Raw genomic sequence first — 17,580 nt, forward strand, 5'->3', positions numbered from 1 at the left:
ATTTCAGAAGGACCTCAAGGCCTATGTCTCCTGCTAGCTAGTGACAGAAACCTTTTCTCCCCAACTGCAATGCTCACTCCCGTGGCTGAAGAAAAGAAGGAATAACAGCAATCAGGATAGGAGAGATGAAGGTATTAGTTCTGATTTAAATCACCCAAACTCATATGCATAATGAGGTACCTTAGAAAAAAATTCAAAATATAGGTAAGTCCTAAATATAGATACAGTTTCTGCAAAAGGGCCACTCTAAGGAGGAGATCCCTTTGAAGAATAATGCTAAAGTGAAAGAATCTACAAAAAAACTCCTGGAACTACTAAGTGACAACAGAAATGTTGCAGGATACAAGGGTAATATATAAAATTCAATTGCTTCTTATATACCAGTAATGAACAAGTGGAATTTGAAATTAAAAACACAATACTATTTATATTAGCATCCTGCAAAATGAAATAAGTAAAAATCTGACAAAATAGTACAAGGTCTTTATGAGGAAAACTATAAAACTGATGAATGAAATCAAAGAACTAAATCAATGAAGAGATATTCCATGTTCATGGATAGGAAGGCTCAATATTGTCAAGATGTCAGTTCCTCCCAATATGATCTACAGATTCAATGTAATTCTAATCAAAATTCCAGAAAGTTATTTTGTGGATATCAGCAAACTTATTCTAAAGTTTATATGGAGAAACAAAAGACCTAGAATAACCAACACAATATCAAAGGAGAAGAACAAAGTTAGAGGACTGACACTACCTGAAATCAGGACTTACTATAAATCTCCAGTAGTCAAGACAGTGTGATATTGGTGAAAAAATAGACAAATAGACTAAGGCAACAGAATAGAGAGCCCAGAAGCAGACCCACATAAATATAGTTAACTGATCTTTAACAAAGGAACAAAGGCAGTACAATGAAGCAAAGACAGTATTTTCAATAAATGGTGCTGGAACAACTGGACATCCACATGCAAAAAAAGGAAATTGGACACAGACCTTACACCCTTCACAAAAATCAACTAAAAATGGAGCACAGGCTGAAATGTAAAACGTACAACTATGAAAATCCTAGAAGATAACATAAGAGAAAATCTAGATGACCTTGGGTATGGTAATGACTCTAGATATAACACAATCCATGAAAGAACTAACTGATAAGCTGAACTTTATTAAAATTAAAAAAACCTTCTGCTCTGTGACAAACAGTGTCAAGAGAATGAAAAAACAAACTGCAGACTGAGAGAAAAATGTGCAAAAGACACATCTGATAAAGGACTGTTATCCAAAATATACAAACACTTAAAACTCAACAATAAGAAAACAAACCTGATTAAAAAATGGGCCAAACAGCTCAGACCACAGACACCTTACCAAAGAAGATATACAGATGCAGATAAGCATATGAAAAGACACTCCACATCATGTCATCAGGGAAATGCAAATTAAAATGACAATGATATGCCACTACATACCTATTAGAATGGCCAAAATCTGGAACATGGACACCACGAAATGTTGGTGAGGATGTGGAGAAACAGGAACTCTCATACATTGGTGGTAACAATGTGAAATGTTACAACCATTTTAGAAGACAGTATGGTGGTTTCTTAGAAAACTAAACATACTCTTACCATACAATCCAGCAGTTGCATTCCTTGGTGTTTACCTAAAGGAGCTGAAAACCTGTGTCCACACAAACATCTGCACCTGGATATTTACAGCAGCTTTATCCATAATTGCCAAAACTTTGAAGCAATGGAGGTGCCTTTCAGAGTCAGGACTCATATCTGGGTTCCAGGTTCTAAGAATAAGAAGTCACTGACCCAAAATATCCTACTTGAATTAGTGGAATAGGTTTCCGCATTCATTAATCTTTTTTTTAAAACAACATTCAAGTTATTCTTTTTGCATGTACAGTAAGGAAGTCCTCTATATCTCTCATTCAACATTGTCTTTCCTGCCCTAATTGAATCCCCTTTTTAGTCAGTCTTAAGAAAATCAGAAATCAGACAATGCTCCAACAACAACCATTTTCTCCCTTTTCTTTTGTTTTTGTTTATCCATTACATTAGCTAAAACACATACAACCAGATGCTTGGATTTCACAGTCATTGAACATATAAACCATAGTTTGAAAACCATATCTTTTTTTTACATGTCAGTCATTTTTACCTTGTTCATTAATAACTTCTTTATTGAAAACTACAAAGACTGTTAGGTGTAGCATGCAATTTGACTTCCTATCTTCACTGAAGTCTACTGAAGTGGTAGTTAGCATGTGCCCCATTTACAGATAAGAAGGTGAGGTGAGGCAAAGCTTGAGTCATTGGCTTGTAGTCGCCATAAGTCAATAGCAACAAAATTAGACCAAGAGCCTCCACATCTTAAAAGTACTCTAGGGCACTACCTATGTACCAGACAATAGGATGTGTTCAGCCTTCAACTTTGATTTCTCCCTCTCCATATCCAATAATAAATAATAACAATTAAGAAATAGCAAACACAGATTGATTACTATTTGCTCTGAATTGTAAAAGAGCTTTCGTGGAGTAAATATTAATACATTTAATCCTCATAAGAACACGATGTGGTAGGTACCTGAGTATCATCCCCACCATTCGCATGGGGACACTAAGGCCAAGGAAAGTTCAGTAACCTGCCCAAGGACTCACCTGTATAGCAAGTGGCGAGTCCTTTGCATCTCTCTCCACAATTTATTCTGTGTGCCTCCACTCCTCAAGTGCCTACAGCAACCCCCGGCAGTCTTACCTGCTGTCATTGCTTTCCTGTCTCCCTGCTTTTATTTATAGTATCATCAACAGCAAAGAGGGTAGCTATCTTTTCAAAAATCAATCATGTTAAGTCGCTCTCTTACTTAAAATCCTTTAATGATTTCTCAAACATGCAATCTCCTTCCAAAGGCCTGTGAGCCCCTGAATGAGCTGGCATCTGCCTACTTCTCAGACCCCATGACCACCTTCCCTCTTGTCTTCTTTCTGGCCATACTGGCTGTCTTCTCTGGACCACATCAGGCTTGTTGGTGGCTCCAGTGCTTCTCACTCATTATTCCTTCCACCCAAAAAATTCTACTTCCAGATCATTAGAGAGCTGGAGCTTTCTCAGATGGAATCTACCTGCCCCCCTCAACTTGTCTCATCAAAGTCACTCTATTCCTTCACCTCACTTTATTGCCTTTGTAGCACTTGCCATGGTTTGTAAATATTGTGTGTGCATGTGTTTAACTTCAGTCTATCCCACTAGAATGAAAGTTTCAATTTGGGGAGACCTTTGTATATTTTGTTCCCTACTGTACCCCTACAACAGTGCCTGGCTCACAGTAGGCCCTCAGTAAATAAATGCTGAATGAAAGACAAGGTAAAAGAAAGAGAGAAAGAAAGGAAACAAAGTAGGCAGATAGCTAGTCTTTCAAAAATAAAGTATGGGATTTTAAGAGTAACTCCAGTCTTATTTGGCACAGAACTTCTGGAGAGAAGTTCCCAAACCAACTGTGCATTTATAGCTTTGTACAGAGTGTGTTCAATTTAAAAGGACAATAGATCCTGAAAGAGCACATCTCCACCCCAGGCTGGGTCTCACTGGCACAACGACCTCCATTAATACTGACAGATAGAATCAGTCTTTTCAAGGGTAACAGAGTCTCCTTCATGGACCAGATTTTCTGATAACCATAGGCTAATGTGGCTGTGAGTCTTGGGAATAATCTCCATTTTGAATTATTCTTTAGCTGGACTAAACAAATCTAGGAGGGAGAATTAGTAGGTAGCTAAGAGATGGCAGGTGGTTTAGAACCAAAAAGTCAGCAAAATCTGTGGTCAGTCCATTCAGTATAAGGCTCATAACACAGAACACAATCAGTTGTTCATTAATAACAAGGTGTTGATCTTCCATGACCTAACATGAAAAGTGGGGTACATAATTCTTTATTAATTATTGGACACTCACTCAAGAAAAAGTAGTTGGTGAGGCTATTTAAGAATAGTGTATGTAACAGTAGCCACGTGTGTTAAATAAAGATTAAAAAAAAAAAAACTACTAAAGCATTGACTATCAGAGAACCCAGGAAAGACAGTGTAACTTTTTCTCTCCTCTAGAAAAGTCAATAAAATAGTGTAAGTTTAAATCTTAGGGCCTCTGAACTGGCAGGGTTGCTGTAGCAGATGGTGTAGATGCTCCACCCAATTCCTTTGGATCCCTTTGCTGGTTCTGGGCTCTCATCCATCAGCTACTGATTGCACTTTGCTCCTAACAGCTTATACTTGCAACCCTCTTCAGAGGACCCGTGAGTTGGGGGGCCACTTTGCTCCAACTCAGAAAGTTGAAGTACCCCTGGTGGGACCGGTAGCCAATGACGGGCTGGTGCAGGAGTCTAAAAGCCCTCCTTCTTGCCTCCAGGTGAGACAAACTCTGCTGTGGCATGAATGTTCCAGAGCTCGTAGGAGTCCAGACTGAGGCTGGGACCTCACCTGAAATTGCACCCTTGCTTCGCGTCTACGCTTTCACTATCTTGCTTTCCCTGTTCCTACTGGTTTCTCCTCCGCTCATTTCCTTGATCCCTTGGACAGGAATCCTCATCTCAGGGTCTCGGCTCTGGGGAACCCGATTTCAGAGAAGAGCAAATGAACACAGTCTTTCTTGTTTTTCTTTAACGTGATAAGGGTCTGTGAAGTTTCTTCAGTTGTTAGAGGCTCAACCCACCCACCTACCCACCCAAGCCCTGCCATGCCCTGAAAGACCCAGAGCCAGGACAGAGCCTTCAGCCCGTCCTCCCTATGCTACCAGCTTCCCAGGGCCAATCCAACTCCTTGCCTTGATACGTGTGTATGTGTCATTTCTAATAACTGTTATGTTTCTGGAGCCTTTCTTGTTTGTGTCATAAAACATGCAGTCAACTCAGCAGACCAACTATCCATCACATGAAAATGGAAAGGTAGGACACCAAATAAAGGTACTTAAAGGCAGAAAATGTTTGAGGATGTTACACAATCTTGCTGCTAATTACACACATGTGCTAGTTTATGTGTGTGATTTATACATTTTGTGGTTTAAATTTAGCAACTGGCTAAGATCCAAAATGAGCAACTAATGATCAGTGTGATTTAAAAGAAAATTATTCCTCTATTTCAGATATGAAGACTTTGGTTTGCTAAGTAATTGATAAAGTAAATCATTATTAAATCAATAAGGATTTATTCTGGTATTTTGGATTATACAGAAATATGGCCACCCCATCAATCTAACTTCAAAAAAATATACAAAAGCATACACCACACACACACGTATCTTCTGAGAAACAAAAAATGGTCAAGATCAGTGTAGTAAGATCAAGATGTGTCGATAAAATTTAGGCAAATCTAAAGAAACACTAAGTCATCCATCCCCTAATTCTTTATTCCCTTCTTCCCACCCTCTCTCTCTCCTTCAATTCTTTCATAAATTCAACAAATTACAAAAAAAATTTTATTGGAGTATAGTTGACTTACAATGTTGTGTTAGTTTCAGGTGTACAGCAAAGTGAAACAGTTATACATATATCCACTCTTTTTTTTTTTTTTTTTTTAGGCTTCTTTTCCCATGTAGGCCATTACAGAGCACTGAGTAGAGTTCCCTGTGCCCTACAGCAGATTATTATTAGTTATCTATTTTATATATAGTAGTGTGTATATGTCAGTCCCAATCTCCCACAACAAATATTTTTTAACCGCCCACTCCAACTAGGAATCACTGGACGCTAGGGATGTACTCTGGAAATAGATAAATACAGCCCCTGCCATCAAGGAGCCATCGTCTAGTCAAGGGCGCATTAAACAATAATTACTTAGATATTTATATAATGATAATTGTGATATGTGCCTTGAAGAAAAAACATCCAGGATGCTAAGACAGCAAATCACAAGGACTTTTATACAGTGAGGTCCGTGAAGGAGAGCCTTAAATTAGAAGTGAAATTTAAGCTGAGACCTGGCAGATGAGCAGGGGCTAGCCAAGCCTGAATGTGGGAGGCCAGGGAAGAGTGTATTTGCACCAGGGGGATGGGAAATGTAATGGAGAAACGTAAGCAGATTTGGGTCTCAAAATCTCCCAAATGGATGGATGCCACTGTGCATGTAAGCAAGAGATGGGGTTGGGTGTGACCACCTCCAGAGTTTGAGAGCTGGAAGCCTGAAGACTTCCTCTTCAAATGTTCATCTACACTGGTGTATAGACATGTGAGATAGTCAACACCCATCGGTAAGTCTTGAGCACCTACTCTTTGCGTTGCAATGTTACAGGAGACCAACGAGGGAACAAGACAGATAGCATCTTTGGTTTTACAAAGCTTATGTTCTAGTAAGGCCGAGTCTTGAGTATCACTCACATCAGCTGCATTATTTTGAAACCATTCCTTGTATATTTTACACACGTCTGTTAGAAATTCAGTTAACAAAATTAACTAGATATAAAAGGGAATTTTTTTCATGAAACTATAAATGTAAATGTACCTCGAATTTCTTCAAAGGAGAAGAAAGATTTTTCTTCTTCCTGAGCATGATTCCTTCCATTGTTAAAACCCACACGCTCAATAATAAGAAATTAGCACTGTGTTTTACAGTAATAGGAGAAAAAGTCTTACTGAGTACATTAGGCTATTAGGAAAGAGCAGATGTTTAAGTTAATATGTTTAAAACCTTACTGTAGTCCATGAGTAGTAACGGAACCAAAGGAAACCAGGAAATACGGGACTATTCTTCCCTGGCCTCTCACTTCTCCCGTCGTGGCAAAAAATTCTTGTTATTTTAATGCAAACCGAAAGCATTTTGCTAGAGGGCAAGTTTTGTCTGTGATCCTTTCAGGAAATTAGAGAAGCAAATCTGCTAAACTTTCTCTTTTGCTCTCTGTAATGCTCCATCAAACAGGACTCCAAGCACACGGGGTTGGCAAACTGCTGCTTTCAACGACGGGGAATGCCACACTTGACAGATAAAATAGAGGTTACTGGGACAGAAAGCAGCAAACCACAGCCACCTGCAAAATCAATGGGAATAGGTTCTGTGGCTGCATTCCAGGGCAGCCCCAGGGAGAAGATGGGTGGGAGAGGTGTGGCTGATTCTTTAGGGTGCCTCAAATTAGTTTTTAGTGCATCTTCTGTTAGTAACAGAGACAGAAGAAAAGGTACAAAGAACCCAGCTTTACTACAAATAACAGTGAAATTCCAGGGATCAGTTCATCTTTTGAGGACATTGATTGTATTCATTCACTCATTTGATTACTCTTTCAGAGCCCACCATGTGACTGCCTGTCTCATTCCTGTATCCCAAAGCTCAGTACAATGATGCCTGGACCACAGCAGACAATTGATACATATTTGTGGTGTGAATGGCTATCAGACACTATACCTGTGCTGAGAACAGAGATCTGAAATTATTAATTATATAATAGCTGTCATGGACAGCCTGTGAGCCAGGTGCTAAACAGTTTAGAAGTGGCATCTCATTTAACCATTTTTGCCTATGATGCTTTCAAGAAATTAGAGAAGCAAATCTGTTTATACTTTCCCAACATCATTCCCATTTTGAAGATGAAGACAGAGTTAACACGCAAGATAAGTCACCGGCCCAGTATCTCAAATAAATGATGACGTTTGAACTTGAACTTGAACTTGAGTCAGTTCCAAAACTTTTTTGTGTGCTCAGATATGTTTTAGGAAGATCTGTATCACATTTTCCCCATTTCTCTCTGCTAGAACTTACATGCCACAAAGAAATAAGATATATTTTGAGTGAAGGAAGTCAGAAAGAGAAAAACAAATATCGTATATTAATGCATATATGTGGAACCTAGAAAAATGGTACAGATGAACCGGTCTGCAGGGCAGAAATAGAGACACAGATGTAGAGAACAAACGTATGGACACCAAGGGGGGAAACTGATAGGGGGTGGTGGTGGTGGGATGAATTGGGAGACTGGGATTGACATATATACACTAATATGTATAAAATAGATAACTAATAAGAACCTGCTGTATAAAAAGTAAATAAAATTCAAAAATTCAAAAAAAAAAAGATATATTTTGCATCTTTGAATTTACCAGTCTCCTTAGAAGACTCCACACAGCCGTGTCTACCTCGCACAATTCTAGTTATTAAAGACCTGCAAGACTTGGCTCTCCCAATTTCAGGGCCAATGAAACCAAACTGGCACTCTCTTGGCAATCCCACCCCCCTAGAGGATGTGAGGTAGTGAGGTCCAATAAACTTGCTTGATCAAATTCAGATAACTGATTTTTCCTGGGTGATACCTGGCTATGGGCACGCCCTCAAACTGGATGTTTCTGACCTGCCCCCGCCGGAGCGGAGCTGAGAAAGGGCTCGAGGCCCTGGGCACCCTCCAGCCTGTAAACCCCTGGCCATCGTGCCATCCTCATACCCAGAGACTTTGCCACAGCGCCTCCTGCTGTCACAGTGCTGCTCATTTAAGCACACAACAGGGTCCCTCAGGTAGTCCTGCCCTGTGACTGACGCTGTCCAACACAAACCTCCCTGTGTCTCCGACCTTCCCCGTGCTCTGCATTTGAACCTGAGCCCTGCCCGTTCCCAGCTCACTTCTTTCCTCACTGGGTCGCTGCTGAGTTCCCAGCCTTGTGGCCACAGGTGCCTGAGTCCAGATATAAGCTGACTGCCTTCATTCATCAGGCAGAATATCTTTCATCTGTGATATTTAAAGTTTTTCAGCATGTAAAGATATCAATGCAAAGTTTGTGTAGAGAAGAAGCAGGCATGTCAGATTTCATCCCTTTTGCTGTACAAATAATGAAGGCAGAAAGGTGGAGGGATCTGTAGAGAAAAAAACTTTTGTATTCTTAAATACCATGGGTGGAAGTCTCTTCTTGAGTAAATTCCTTCCTACCTCTTCATATTCAGACCATCTTGTCTGCCCCGTGCATTAAAACCAAGAACAAAAGAATCCGTAGTGGGACCAATTCCTTTTGTCCTTTTGGGAAGTTACTGAACAGAGGTGTTGCTAGTGAGAAACAACAACAACAGGTTTTCAACATTTGACCTAAAACATAGAAAAGCTTTAATTCAAACTTTTAATGGAACAAGGAGTTAAAATGACACCTGTATCTGAAAAGAGAAGAGTGGAACTCAAACTTGATCGCTGGGCAAAAAATGTAGAAGTAGAAAGGCTGAGGGAAGATAGTTTGTGAGATGGGGCTCATTTTAAAGCTCTTTGCTTGTTTCTGTCTGTTTAGGAATAGAAGTGTAAACTCACACACAGTGCTGACCAGGGTCGTCCTGGACACAACCTCAGGGCACCATTTATACTGTACTCCCTGAGATGGACTCTAGGAGGTACTGTCCACAAGCAGATCTCAGTAACGGGGCCCCCATGGGTGCTTCCCAAGAGTAGATAGTATGGAGGTACGTGCAATGGTAGAACCCCCCCAAAGACCGAGTACTGAGTCTGTGCAGAGTGTCCCAGGCACCGGAGGCCACTTCACGCCTCCTGTTTCCAGAGTGCGGCACAGTGGACAGACCCAGCATTTCTCCTCAAGAACTGCTGCTCTGGACTCTCATGAGCGAGGCTGACTAAATCTTCTACCTCCCCTGCCCCTTCGCTCCCAGGTTTAGGGGACTGGACAGTTGGATTTGAACTCTCCTGGGAGTTGAATGGTACCTTTTCCCCCCAAACACATAGTACATCTCAGTGTATAAGGGTCTAGCTTGGAGCACTGGACCCACTTCTACAAATAGACTCTTAAAAGACTCTCCACCTTCTTTGTCTGCCCTACTTGCTCCACGGAGGTATCCAGGAATGTAAAGAGTTAGCATATAACGCATCATGTGTCCATTGGTAAGAGCTGACACACTCAAGCTATGGCATTTGTAAGTACTCTCCATAACCTGCAATGTCCAAGGGAGCAGGGATTTACTCTCTGGAAAAGATAAGATATGTTTCTGCAAAGCGCTCCTAACAGCACTATGTCTAAGGAGATATGTTACAGTCAGTTTTGATAGGGCTGGTAGACGAGTACGTGACGGGTAATGATTGCTGTGCAAGCACTGTACTCAAATATGATCTCATGTGACATGGGTCTCAGGTTTTAGGGGGAAAAAAACCTTCTGAATTACACATTAATTCTATCCTATTCAGTGGCATAAATTTCTCTTCTGGATTCCCACAAAGATTTTGTTAAAGAGCCATAATTTTAATTTGCTCTGTTGTGTCTCTCTTGCCCCTATAGACGTGTTTTTAGCTCCACCTTTAGGGTAAGGAGCTGAGAAATAAAGAAAAAAAGAGTTCTTCCAGGTACTATTTACCATCTCCCATGGAAACAGCGCTAGCCATCATCAACTTAGGGATTTACTAGAAAGTACCTATCCGAGGTCCCACACTTACACAGCTGCTCAAATTCACGAAAAGGCAGGACACCCAGAACAGCAGCTGGACTTGATATAAGGTTCAGTTGTTCTGACCCCAAACTATACATCAGGGAGAAAAGACATTATGATTTATTATTATCACTTTTATTTTTATTATTAATACTTTCTGGAATCTTAAGTTCTAATATCAGAGTGTACATTTGGACAGCAAGCTTTTTAAAAAAACTTTTTGAGCATCTGGAGATTTAAAATACTACTTTATGTTTGTTATTTTCTGAAAATGGAAAACCATGAAGTAGAAATAAAGTCCAGAGCAAACAATACCCGTTATGAGAAAAATAAATTCCATCTCCCTCATGCATAATTTTATAATCACACTTATCAATCTGTAGATTAAAGTATTGTATCAATGTTAATTTCCTAATTTTGATAACTTTACTACTACATAAAAGAATGTAATTTTAAGGCATTATTCACTTAAGTGTCTAGGCATGGGGGCATCCTGTCTGAGGGAGAGATAATGGAGCAGGACAGAGGGGGAGAAGGACAAAGCAAATACGATGATACTTAACATGAAGGGAATCTGGGTGCAGAGTATATGAGAAGTTTTTGTACTATTTTTGCAGCTTTTCTATAAATCTGAAATCATTTCGAAACCAAAACGAAATAAACATAAAAGTTCATATATGTAGATGTATACACAAATATATATGTGCACGCACACATACACATATATACACATATACAGATGGTCCCTGACTTATGATGGTTTGACTTACAATATTTTGACTCTATGATAGTATGAAAGCAATACACATTCCGTAGAAACCGTACTTTGAATTTTGCGTTTGGTCTTTGCCAGGGGCTGGTGATGCGCAGTCGGATCCCCGTTCTTGATGCTGGGCAGTGAGCGCAGCTGCCAGTCAGCCACGCGATCGCGAGGGGGAACGACCGATATACTTACAACCACTCTGACTTTCACTATCAGTACAGTATTCAATAAACTGCATGAGATATTCAACACTTTATTATAAAAAAGTGTTTTATGTTAGATGTTTTTCCCCAACTGTAGGCTACTGTTAAGTGTTCTGAGCACGTTAAAGTAGGCTAGGCTAAGCTCTGATGTTAGGTAGGTTAGGTGCATTAAATCCATTTTCAACTCAGGGTATTTTCAACTTACGATGGGTTTATTGGGATGTAATCCCATCATAGGTTGAGGATCTGCATATAATACCAGTGGGAGGGAAGTTCCATGGGCGTCCAGTGGTTAGGATGTGGGCCCGGGGTTCAATCCCTGGTCGGGGAACTAAGATCCTGCAAGCTGTGTTGCATGGCCAAAAATAAATTAATTAATTAAAATAAAACCAGTGGGAGACTTTTATACTTGTAAGTACAGAGAGCAAGAACTCAATACCTTGGTAAAATACGGCGTGCAACATGAGAAATCTGCATAATGACAATTTCTGTTGTGTAATTAAAACATGACAGCCAATGAAACAAACAGCCTGTGGATTTAATCCACCTAAATAAGGAGGACATTTTAGCATGAATCATGAAACGCTGTGAAACGGCAACTGGGAAGGGATACGCGTGCAGGACACCCAGGAAACTGAGCGCGGGGCTCTGTCTTCTCCAGGATGTTCCCTGGGGGAGACCAGAGCAGCACGTGGGCACAGAGGACCGATTTTCCTCCACAAAATTCCTTGGGCCTGGGAAGATGTAGGGGTTACACGCTCTTTCCTTCCTACCGAAGGAAAAGGGTTTTCCAACTGATGTATAGAAGGATTTCACACAAGCTAAGCGTGTGCTCCAGAAGCGAAAGACTATAGGGATTTTTATGTGCAATCAAAGCTGTCCCCAGGCAGCTCCAGCTGTGGGTGCTTGAGGCAAGACAGAAAGGCGGGAGGAATGAGGACTACAGTAAAGGGATTAAACCTGAACAGGACAGAGGCATTTTTACATTCAAGCCTCGTCAAGAGCCAGTGCATCAACCTCCATTTCTGTGTCCTTTTGACTTTATGCTTCCTTCACTCCTTCTGCCACCTAGCACATCATCAGAGATTTTAGAGTCAAAGGGATATTGGAAAAGGATCATCTAGATCAAGGGTTGGCAACCTTTTTCTCAAAAGGGCCAGAGGGTAAATATTTTAGGTCAAAAGCAGTCACAGACACAGAGTAAACACATGAGCATAAATGTGTTCCAATAAAACTTTATTTAAAAAACAGGCAGAACAGATTTGTCTCATAGTCTCTGGATTCTCGATCTAGGTCATCTGTATTTCACTGATTAGGACCCTGTGGCCCGGGAGACTAAAGCGACTTTCCCAGATCTTTTGAATGTGTTCTGTTCAGTAGGAGAGTCTTTCTCTTTGTTTGTAATGGAACATTTCCCAGTTCCCAATCTAAAGCAGGGTGCTGATGCTGGGTTATTCTTAACCAAAAATCTAGTCCTATTTGGGTAATAAGTCTCTGCACTACACAATTACCTGCTTGCACATTTAAAGTTAATTTCACATAGCTAAAGCAATAATTACAAAGTTGTGAGGGGGAAAAAAGTAAAGCAACAACCTCTTTTAACAGCAAACCAGTACATTTAGACATATGGACTTCATGTCCATTTAAGTAAATCACTAGTGTGAAAACAGCTCTAGATACAAATGAGCAGGGTTAGATGAATGGATAAACAAAACGTGGTCCATCCACAATGGAATGTTATTTAGCCTTAAAAAGGAGTGAACGCTACAAGACGGATGAACCTTGAAGACCTTATGCTAAGTGCAAGAAGCCAGACACAAAAGGACAAATACTGTATGATTCTACTTATTATATGAGGTACCTAGAAGAGGCAAATTCATAGAGACAGAAAGCAGCAGAGTGGTTACCAGGGGCTGGAGGTAGGAGATAATGGAGCGTTATTATTTAATGGGTATAGATGCTATTTGGGATGATGAAAAAGCTCTGGAAACAGACAGTGCTGATGGTTGCACAACACTGTGAATGTACTTAATGCCACTGAATTGTATACTTTAAAATGATTAAAATGGTAAATGTCATGCTATATATATTTTACCACGGTTTCACAAAAAAGGAGCAGTGTTCTGTGGGATAGAGAACAGAGCCGAGATGGGTCCGTCAGAGAAACTGGAAGCTCTGAGAACTAGAACTCCAGGTGACTTTGCTGGGCGTGGTTGCCTGGGAACCGATGCTCTTTCACTTCCGCTCCCACCTGGGCTCCCAGGGGCTTCCCTTGTGAACCACAGCAAACCTGCTCATTGCTTTCTTTCATGTCAGATCCATCCAGGGTCCTTCCTCCTAAAGTCTACACTAAATCAGGGCCCTGCACCATCTTATCCTGAAACCCCTGTCAGAATCACATAACCACGAAAATGGTGGCAGAGATGCCTTGCCCTACACAGCATTCCCACAAGACAGAGGAATAGCAAGAGAAATAAGCATACCCTGGCGCCTTCAGAAAAGTGATTAAATTTCAGTTTAAGTTCAGAAAAGTAGGGTGAGTGGTGCAGCATCTGAATTCTTTTTTTTTTTTTTAACTTAGAATCTATAAATTTAACTTTTAATTTTAAACAAGTTTTAAAGATGATAATTGAAGCATGTATATTACTTATTATTAGATAAGATGGTCTTAGTATTGTGAAGTTACCTAATTTATATCACAGTGCCATTAGAAGTTAATTGTATTTATCTTCATATATAGGGTACCATATGGCACACATATGACGAGATAAGTTTGTTACTATGAATATTCATATATAAAAAAAGAAAAATCTGTTACATTCTTAATACTATGACTTTTTATATTTTGGAGATCCTGCACTATATTTTAGGAATATAAAAGAATAGAAAGGTAAAGAGATTATACTCAGTAGCATTGCTGTACCAATCAAAATAATAACACTAAAAGTGTCTTTTCAGCCATGTCAGATAATTCAAGGTTTTCTATATAATCTTTAGGAAGGCAAAACACTGAAAGTTCAGTGTGTTTTATATCTCGTCACTACATATTGGTGAACTGACCACATCTCTGACAGGCAGTGCATGCACTAAGCAGGGACACAGATTATCTGCCATAGTCAGGGCTGGGTATTTTTCAATTTTCTCATCTTTGAAAAAAGTGCAACATATCCAGGTTCAGGTTTTTCGATATGACACATGCAGTGACATCATATCATCCTGTGGGTACGGTTATTCACTGACATTTCTTAAAGATACCAAGATCTGTATCTGTGCCTAAGATCCCTCCCAGGAGCAGCATGTGAATTCTTATGATCACACCAATCAAATGGACCTCTGTTCCATGGCCCGGTGGATAGTTTTGTTACTATACATTTGCACGATTTACCCATAACGATGGTTTACGCTTTGTCCAGTCTGGCCAGCGGAGTCTCTGCTGGCGCGGTTGTTTATTAGTTCTTGCCCCTTAGCACTGGATCCACCCTAAGAGTTTCACTAGAGATAATGCCGTTGTTCAGATGATGAGGCACACACATTGGCTCCACACACAGAATGTGTAGCGCTGGCCTTTGTGTTCATGCTGTGAACTGGCACAGAATCCCAACTCCGTGTGGAGGTGGCTGAGATAACCAGCGGTGCCTTATTCAGTGCCTGGCGATAAAGGTTATCCTTTGGTTTCTTTCTATAGCTGCCATTTATAAAGGCTGAAACTACCTGAAATTCAGCTCCTTTGACTCACGGATGGCCCCAAAGACAGTGTGAAAGGACCCAGGCTGTCTCTAATTGCTGCTTCCCAGTGTGGCCTGTGCCTGCCGCCAATCTTCCAACAATCCCATGAGCCGGTTTCCAGCCGGATGGCATTTTATCTACCCTCCCGTTTGCACCTGTCACGCTTTCATTGGCCACTGAGCAGCCTCTGAATACAGTCTCGGTATCCAGTGAAATGGAAATGTGTGGCCACAAGGGCTGCTTTGATCTTGGGTAGCTGCCCTCGGTCCAAAAGGTTTCCTTGATGATCGCTCCTTGCTTGTAAGGTAGCTCTTGGGAACGGACTTAATCCAGTTTGGTCAAGCACAACCTTGAGACTCTGGTAAATTACAACACCCACTGAAGAAGCAAGAGGGATGGTAAGGCGTAGCTACTCTCCAACAACCTCATTTACAAGTTATCATGAAAGCAAGTCTCGGACCACATCCTGCTACACATACCGACACTTATTAAACAAACACCAAAAAGCAGGCACAAACCAGCTCACTAAACTGTTCTGAGAGCTAGTTAAATCCTAGCTCCCTATCGTTTTAAGTGATTGGGCTACCATCTTGCATGAAAGAAACACTGGAGGCAAATGAAGCAAGGTCCAGGGAAGAATTCTGTTCCTTCTGGCAACAAATAACCAAAAATCCTCTGAACCAAAGACTAGAAACGGAGTCCTTAGGGATGATCAAGCTTTGACTTCCATTCCTAAGGACACAATGGGCACAGCTGGAATGCTGTAGTAAAGCTGTTCTCATTGTTAAAAATACTAAAATACGTATCGCTGTACTGGTGCATAAACAGCCACTGCCCCAAGTTCTCCACATGCCCCACTGGCCCCTCGCTCCTCTGAGAACCCTAGGGAATCCTGTGTCCCAGGAGTAAAAAAGCTAGTGCTTGGCCAAGCAGGGCCCCTTGGGAGCCTGCTCCAGCATTTGTTTTAGTTTGGATTAGTCAGGGCCCATGACATACTGGTTATTAAATATTTTAAATATCTTTCAGACTTACAATAATGGCTATATGCCTGGATGGCTGTTTAAATCCTTTCACGTCAGTACAGGGAGTATCTCTAGCTCTTTAAGCCAATCCATAATCTTGAATATCTTTAATTTCACCAATGACAGTCCATTTTTAACATTTATCATGTTAATAAGTAAAACACCAATTCCACCATTAAAATCCAATTCCACCATTAAAACACCAGTTTTAATAATAAAACACCAATTCTACTATTAAAATCCATTTCTGACCATGGCTATACTAATAGTGAGGCTTCTGGTGTTGGTCGAGATATGGGTAATAGTAGCCTTGAGTTTCCACTCTGGATCCTGAACCTGAGCTGTGACTTCCTATAACTCACACACACATCTCAGTCTGTCTATTCTAAAGTATTTTTAAATAAATGACAGGCATTGTAACAGTGGTCTTAAGAACTTTGAAGAATCTGAGATCTTATTCTACTCGTAAGCTAACAAGTCAGCCTGCCCCACTTTCACGGATGCTGGCGAAAGCTAGGAGACTTCTGGATCGGAGATGGAGGACTGGGTTATTACCCTCAGCACAGCAGCCAGCATGAGCTTCACGTCTGGTGAAGAATCCATCCCACAGGGGCTGATGCAGTAAACTCAGTAAGTTTGTGTCACCGTGAAGGAATCCTAAGCTTACGGATCCCCAATTTTTTTTAAAACAGGCTGCAAGCAAATCCACCCACACTTTGCCCCAGAGGGAGACATTATTATAGGGAACAATAAACAAAACCTGTCCTCTGCTCCAGCAGGAGTCATTGTCTTCCAAGGCTGCTCACTATACAAACATCTTTGAAAAGGCAGTTCAGAACAACGTGCTCCCCAGGCATGGTGGAGGACGGCCCACTAAAGAACCTGGCTAGGATTCTAAGTGGAAGCGTATTCCATTCCTTAGGAAGGTGGAACGCTCATTTTCACAGATACGATTTCAAATTAGAATTGGTGTCTGGGAGTATTTATTTGCAATAATGCCTATTGCAAGTAGAGATGTTTCTCCCTATAACCTCCCTCTGACAAACACTTTGGTAGATAATGAAATCAAGTCAAAGGAACCCAATGGCCTTCCAGCTTCCTGGGGAGATTTGAGGATTGTTGGGAGACTAGGTCTAGAATTCAGGTTTCTAAGCTTTCCAGTGTCAGACTTCCAAATGCTGCTTACCACAGGCTCTGAGTCTTCATGTGCCAGGAATCCACTTGAATAATAAATAAAACCTATGAATACTCTTGCCAGAGAAAAAGCACATATGCGCAAGCATATAAACTTTGCACAGTTTTCAGTGGGGTAACAAATTCCCTGAAGCCTGTTGATGGATGGACTTTGGGCTTCTTGAATGGTCTGGAGACCTCAAGTTAAAACTCATCCCTAGAACAAGGGTTCCTGTAACATTGAACTCAATTACCAGTGTCATCAAAACACCCAGCTGCTAACCCAAGCAGCTGACGTACTA

At 40.8% G+C, this 17,580-nt stretch overlaps 1 protein-coding gene across 1 annotated transcript in view; it reads right to left on the reverse strand.

Annotated features, from left to right (window-relative positions):
* The window catches only part of LHFPL6 (LHFPL tetraspan subfamily member 6), a 235,586-nt gene that overhangs the window by 1,326 nt on the left and 216,680 nt on the right, over positions 1-17,580 (reverse strand). The gene's annotated exons all lie outside the window — the stretch shown is intronic.

The sequence above is a fragment of the Balaenoptera ricei genome, chromosome 18 (assembly GCF_028023285.1).
Source record: "Balaenoptera ricei isolate mBalRic1 chromosome 18, mBalRic1.hap2, whole genome shotgun sequence".
Classification (NCBI taxonomy): Eukaryota; Metazoa; Chordata; class Mammalia; order Artiodactyla; family Balaenopteridae; genus Balaenoptera; species Balaenoptera ricei.